Raw genomic sequence first — 5,296 nt, forward strand, 5'->3', positions numbered from 1 at the left:
CAAGATTACAAATATTAAATATTATTTTAAATAAAAGAAAATATTCAATTGGCTTTTTATTACAAATAATCAAATATTAACGAAATAAATACAAATTAACAACAACAAATTTTAATTCTGTGAATGAGCTTCTAACTATGACAAGTGAAAAAGTAATTTAATTGCAACTGAATAATAGGTGAAAGTTACTTGAAAAATAGTTAAATATACTTTGATAAAATGAATAATTCCAAACAAGAACAATTCTAACGCTATTAACAATTTCAAAAGTTAATAAAATTTACTCGGAATAGAAAGTGTCGAAACTTAGTCAAAAGCGACCGCGACTCGATCCAATAATTTTAATAAAAATATATATATAACGCGAAAACTATTAAACTCTCAAAGCAAGAAACAAGAAAAATTTAATTCGACGTCGAAATCAATCTCTCAAATAGAAATATCAAAAGATTAATGGGACGCTAAATGCAACATTCCTTTAGATATCAAATTACGAATTATTTTCATACCAAGTTAAAAATCTAATAATTAATAGTCTAATAGCTACTTCTACTGTTAGCAGGAAAAAGTATTAGTCAAATTGTTAGTTAATTAATCAAACCAAGGTTATCTGGGGTTTAGGTTCTAGAAACTACAGCTAGGTTTGTACTTACCAATTTTCAAACTGCTCTAATCGGTCACTGGGATCGTCTGTCCTCAATCACCTCTACTCGATTCTACTGTTCCCAATTATGCAGTTAATAGAAGAAAACTTGGTAGGAAATCTGAAGATTTTAGAAAACGCCAAACCGAATTTAATAATAACTTCGTATTATTCCGACCCGTTAATTCAAACGAAGAAAAATTCAACTTCAAACTTTCTATTCCTCCGTCCTCCGTTAACATTCGACCAAATACAACAGTCAGGTACTTCCAGAAGGACAATCCAGATGGACATTCCAGATGGACATTCAGCGCAGCAACTAACCTGGCTCACGGCTTTCGCTCACGAGCGAGGCAGCTGTCTACGCACAAACGACCAGACATTACGTCACGAGATTTAACCTTGAGTTTGTTGCAAACAAACTCGCTTCTACAACCTTCGCTCTTATTCTTATTACCTACAATTTTACTCTTTTTCTTTTTTTTTTTTAAAAAAACGTAAATACAATAGATTCTCTTAATCGAGGAAATACAAAAATAGGAGTAACTTATACAATCAGATATAATACATTTTTCTTTCTTTCTTTCATATTCTTGTCATAGTCCATATTTTCGTTTCACTTCCAGAGACCAGCATATACAGAGTGTTCCAAAAATACAGGCAGCTCCAACTCAATGTAGCTGAGCATGCTACATTTCTCCCCCTCCAAAGAAAAAAATCTGAGAAGGATTTTTTTGTATGGCTACCAGGATTCATCCACCTTAATGTCTCAGCTGGAAAACTCACAAAAAAATTTCATAACAAAAATAGGCATTAATATAATGAAACACTCTCCTTTAATTACATTTAAAACAATTCACAAATCACAATTTAAATTTCACTCCAAATAAAAACCATTCTCAAAGTTACTAGAAATTTCAAATTATTTTTTAATTATTTAATATCGCAAATTTTAAAAGTTTTCTTTCCAAAATATTTAACTTTAAATCTCTCATTAAATTTAAAAAAAACATTAAGATCATGATCTTTTTAACAATTTTAAAATTTTTAATTAACACATTAAAAATTTATATACAATTTCATACAAAATATATCAAATTACAACAAATTAAAATATAATCTGATCAAAGACATCTTACTCCCTTTACATTTAATCTTACCATTACTGTAATTCCTTTTTTCCAGAAAGCGACGAGAAAATCATCTGATTGAATTTTCAGAGATTGTAATTAAACATTTCTTCTAGGGAAAAACTTCTTAACATCCGACACATGAACTCGCTTATATGAGTCGAGAATCATCAGCATCAGATATCAATAATGTATTAGGGGTCAAAAACCTCCGAATAATAAAGGGTCCATCCCACTTAAAACTCAATGATTTTGCTACTTTATCAGCAAGAGAGGATTTAATATGAGACTTTACCAATACTTGGTCATTGACAGAAACTACAACTGGACCTCTAATTTTGGATAATAAAGATTTCCTCTTTAACCATGCCTTTTCCATATTCTCAAGAGCATTGTGCCATACGTCAGCATTCTTATGCTTGAACAATTCTTGATCGCAAATCTTCCATTTTAATTCTAATGGGGTGTTCAAGGGACGTCCAAAATATAATTCGTATGGAATCGATTTGAGACCAGAATGCTCGCATATATTTAGCGTATATTGTAACACAGGTACAAAATTAGACCACTGTTGTTGTTTTTCAGCACAATAAGCTCTTAATGACGCCTTCAAAATTTTTATGAATCTTTCCGCCAAGTTAGCCTCAGCATGGTATGGACTAATCCTAATATGTTCTATTCCTAGCCCAAATAGAAAGGATCTAAAATGGGCAGATATAAAGACTGATGCATTATCAGTAGACAAGGATTCCGGAATTCCCAGCCTACTAAAAACATCCATTAACCTGTTACAAATAACAGTTGAATTCAATGTTCTTAATTTTTCGAGAAAAACAAATCTCGAAGCATTATCCACCCCAATTAATATGAATTTAAAGGAATTAGAGGTCGGCAAAGGTCCTATTATATCGACCATTACATTCTGTCCAACTCTTGTTGAAAATTTTGATATTAATGGACCCATTTTCTTTTTGTTGTTTTCTTTGACTAATTGACAGGTTTTACAAGTTCTGACATAGTCCTTAACGTCATTTACTACCGAGTCCCACGTGTAGCGTCGCATTATTTTCTTTAAAGTACGAAAAGTCCCGGTATGACCACCTGTCAATTCGTGATCGTGAAAGAACTCGATCACTAATTTCTGCAAATTCTTCGGAATTACTATTTTAAAAGGAAGGTTTAAGGCTTTACTCTTTTTCATTAATATGCCATTATTTAAAACATAATTTCGAATGTTCTCACCATATTCCAACCTTTCTATAATATTTCTCAACTCAGGATCTTCTTTTTGTAACTCCGATAAGGGCTCTTTCACCATAGGCAATTGCCAAGAATTTGCCATTTTAAAATTCCTTTTCATTATAGCCATACCCACAGGTCCGTCCACTTGCACAAATTCAAATGGATCATACATCCGTGTCAGGAAATCTGCAACTACGTTATTTTGGGACCTAACATGTTGGATAGTAAATGAGAATTGACACAAAGTCTCGACTAAAGGACCATATTTTAACAATCTCTTAGAATTACCCAAAATCCAGGATAACGCCTTATTGTCGGTAAAGACCACAAACTCATTAATCAAATAGTGGCGAAACCTATAAATTGCTTTAACGAGACTGATGAACTCGATCTCATAAATGCTCCTGTGTCGGTCAGCTTCCGTCAACTTTTTACTAAAGTATGATACAGGAATAAGATTATTATTCTCATCCATTTGACTTAAACAAGCTCCAATCGCTTTTCCTCCCCCGTCAACATGGATGAAAAACTTCTTGGACAGATCAGGAGTCCTTAATATAACATTATCTAATAATTCCTGCTTTAATTTATTCAAAGTTTTCTGATGCTCGATGGTCCATTCGAATTTCCTTTTTGTTGATTTTAACTCGCTTAATGGACCCATCAATTCCTGAAGACCACTACAAAATCGAGCATAATAAGAAAACAATCCTCAAATTTTTTGTACTCCGCGCCTATTTCTAGGTGGAGGGATTTTCTTAATAGCTTCAACCCTTGATGGATCAATTTCGATAGTATCCCCATCAGTTACAAATCCTAAGTATTTTATCTTTTTATAAAAGAAAGCACTCTTATCTGGGGAAACAGTAATTCCATATTTTCTCAATCTTTCGAGGACCATTTTCAAAACTTTTTTATGTGATTCTACATCAGATGTACATATTAAAATATCATCAAAATAAGTTTTTACGCCTAGATCCTTCAAATCACCAAGAATTTTATCAATTACCCTCGCTAAAATACAACTTCCAGTCTTTATACCGACTGGTACCCTCGTATACTGAAAGCTACCACGTGGGGTAACAATAGTGGTTATTTCGCGTGATCCCTTTTCCAGTTGCAACTGGAAATATGCTTTGGTAAGGTCTAGGCTCGTAAAGAATTTCTTACCCGCTAAACTCGTTAAACACTCTTCTAAATTAGGCGCAGGATACACGTCATCCTTAATCAAGGAATTCGCCTTACAGAAGTTACCTACAATGCGATGTGAACCATTCTTATTTCGTACTAAGAAGCAACTACTTCCATAATCTGAATGATCTACTTCAGTCAAAATACCCTGAGACACAAGGTCATCGATACAATCATAAAAAATTTTTTCTTTGTTTTTAGGAATCGGAAATGGATGCTCCTTAAATGGTTTTTGTTCTTTTAAATAAAGTTTAGCTTCAAAGCCTTGACAACATCCTATTTTTTCCGTAATAACATCAGAAAATTCAGTACGAAGACCATCAATGAATTCTAAAATATCTTTATCTTTATATTGAAAATCCGAACCCGAATCTCTCAATATATCATTAGAAGTGTCTTTTGAAAACGACTCCGTTTGCAAATTATCCTCAGGATCTATTAATTGTTTTTTATTTTTTTTACTAATTCATAGAATTTATTAGATTGCTCTAAATCCATATCTGAAGCTGCCGAATCACTATCACAGAAGTTCATATGAACCGCTGCAACACAGTCTTCCTTTCCTCCCACACATCGTTCCACTGATTTCTGTCTAAGTTCAGAAGAGGTAGCATTATTATTCAAAACTCGTCGACTCTTCATTTTCCTCTTCTTTCTCTTCTTTTTCTTCTTCACATCAATCTCCATTTTATCACCATTTCCATTATTGGGTGCAGATCCAAACTTCTTATCCAACTCTCCTTGATGCAAAGATGTGGAAGGAAACGATCTCAGATTCGCATCTCCAACAGATTCTTTCCCCAAAAACTGAAGATAATCGGGTTTACTATGGCTATTTCTCAAATCATGTGAAGAACCATTATTCTGAACTGATGCAGTTAAATTCACATAATTGGAATCTACAGAGTGTCCAATTAAAGTCTCTTTTTGTTCGGGTTGTTTCAATCCAAAAACACGATGAATTTCTTCAAGTTGTGCTAAAGTAGGTGTTTCCAATAGTTGCCGCTCAATGGTTGATAATTCTATATCACATTGGACCCCAACATCCAATGATCTTCTGCCATGATGAACTGTCTGACTCCTTTCCAAA

Source organism: Thermobia domestica, chromosome 8 (assembly GCF_964235325.1).
Source record: "Thermobia domestica chromosome 8, izTheDome1.hap1.1, whole genome shotgun sequence".
NCBI classification, from domain to species: Eukaryota; Metazoa; Arthropoda; class Insecta; order Zygentoma; family Lepismatidae; genus Thermobia; species Thermobia domestica.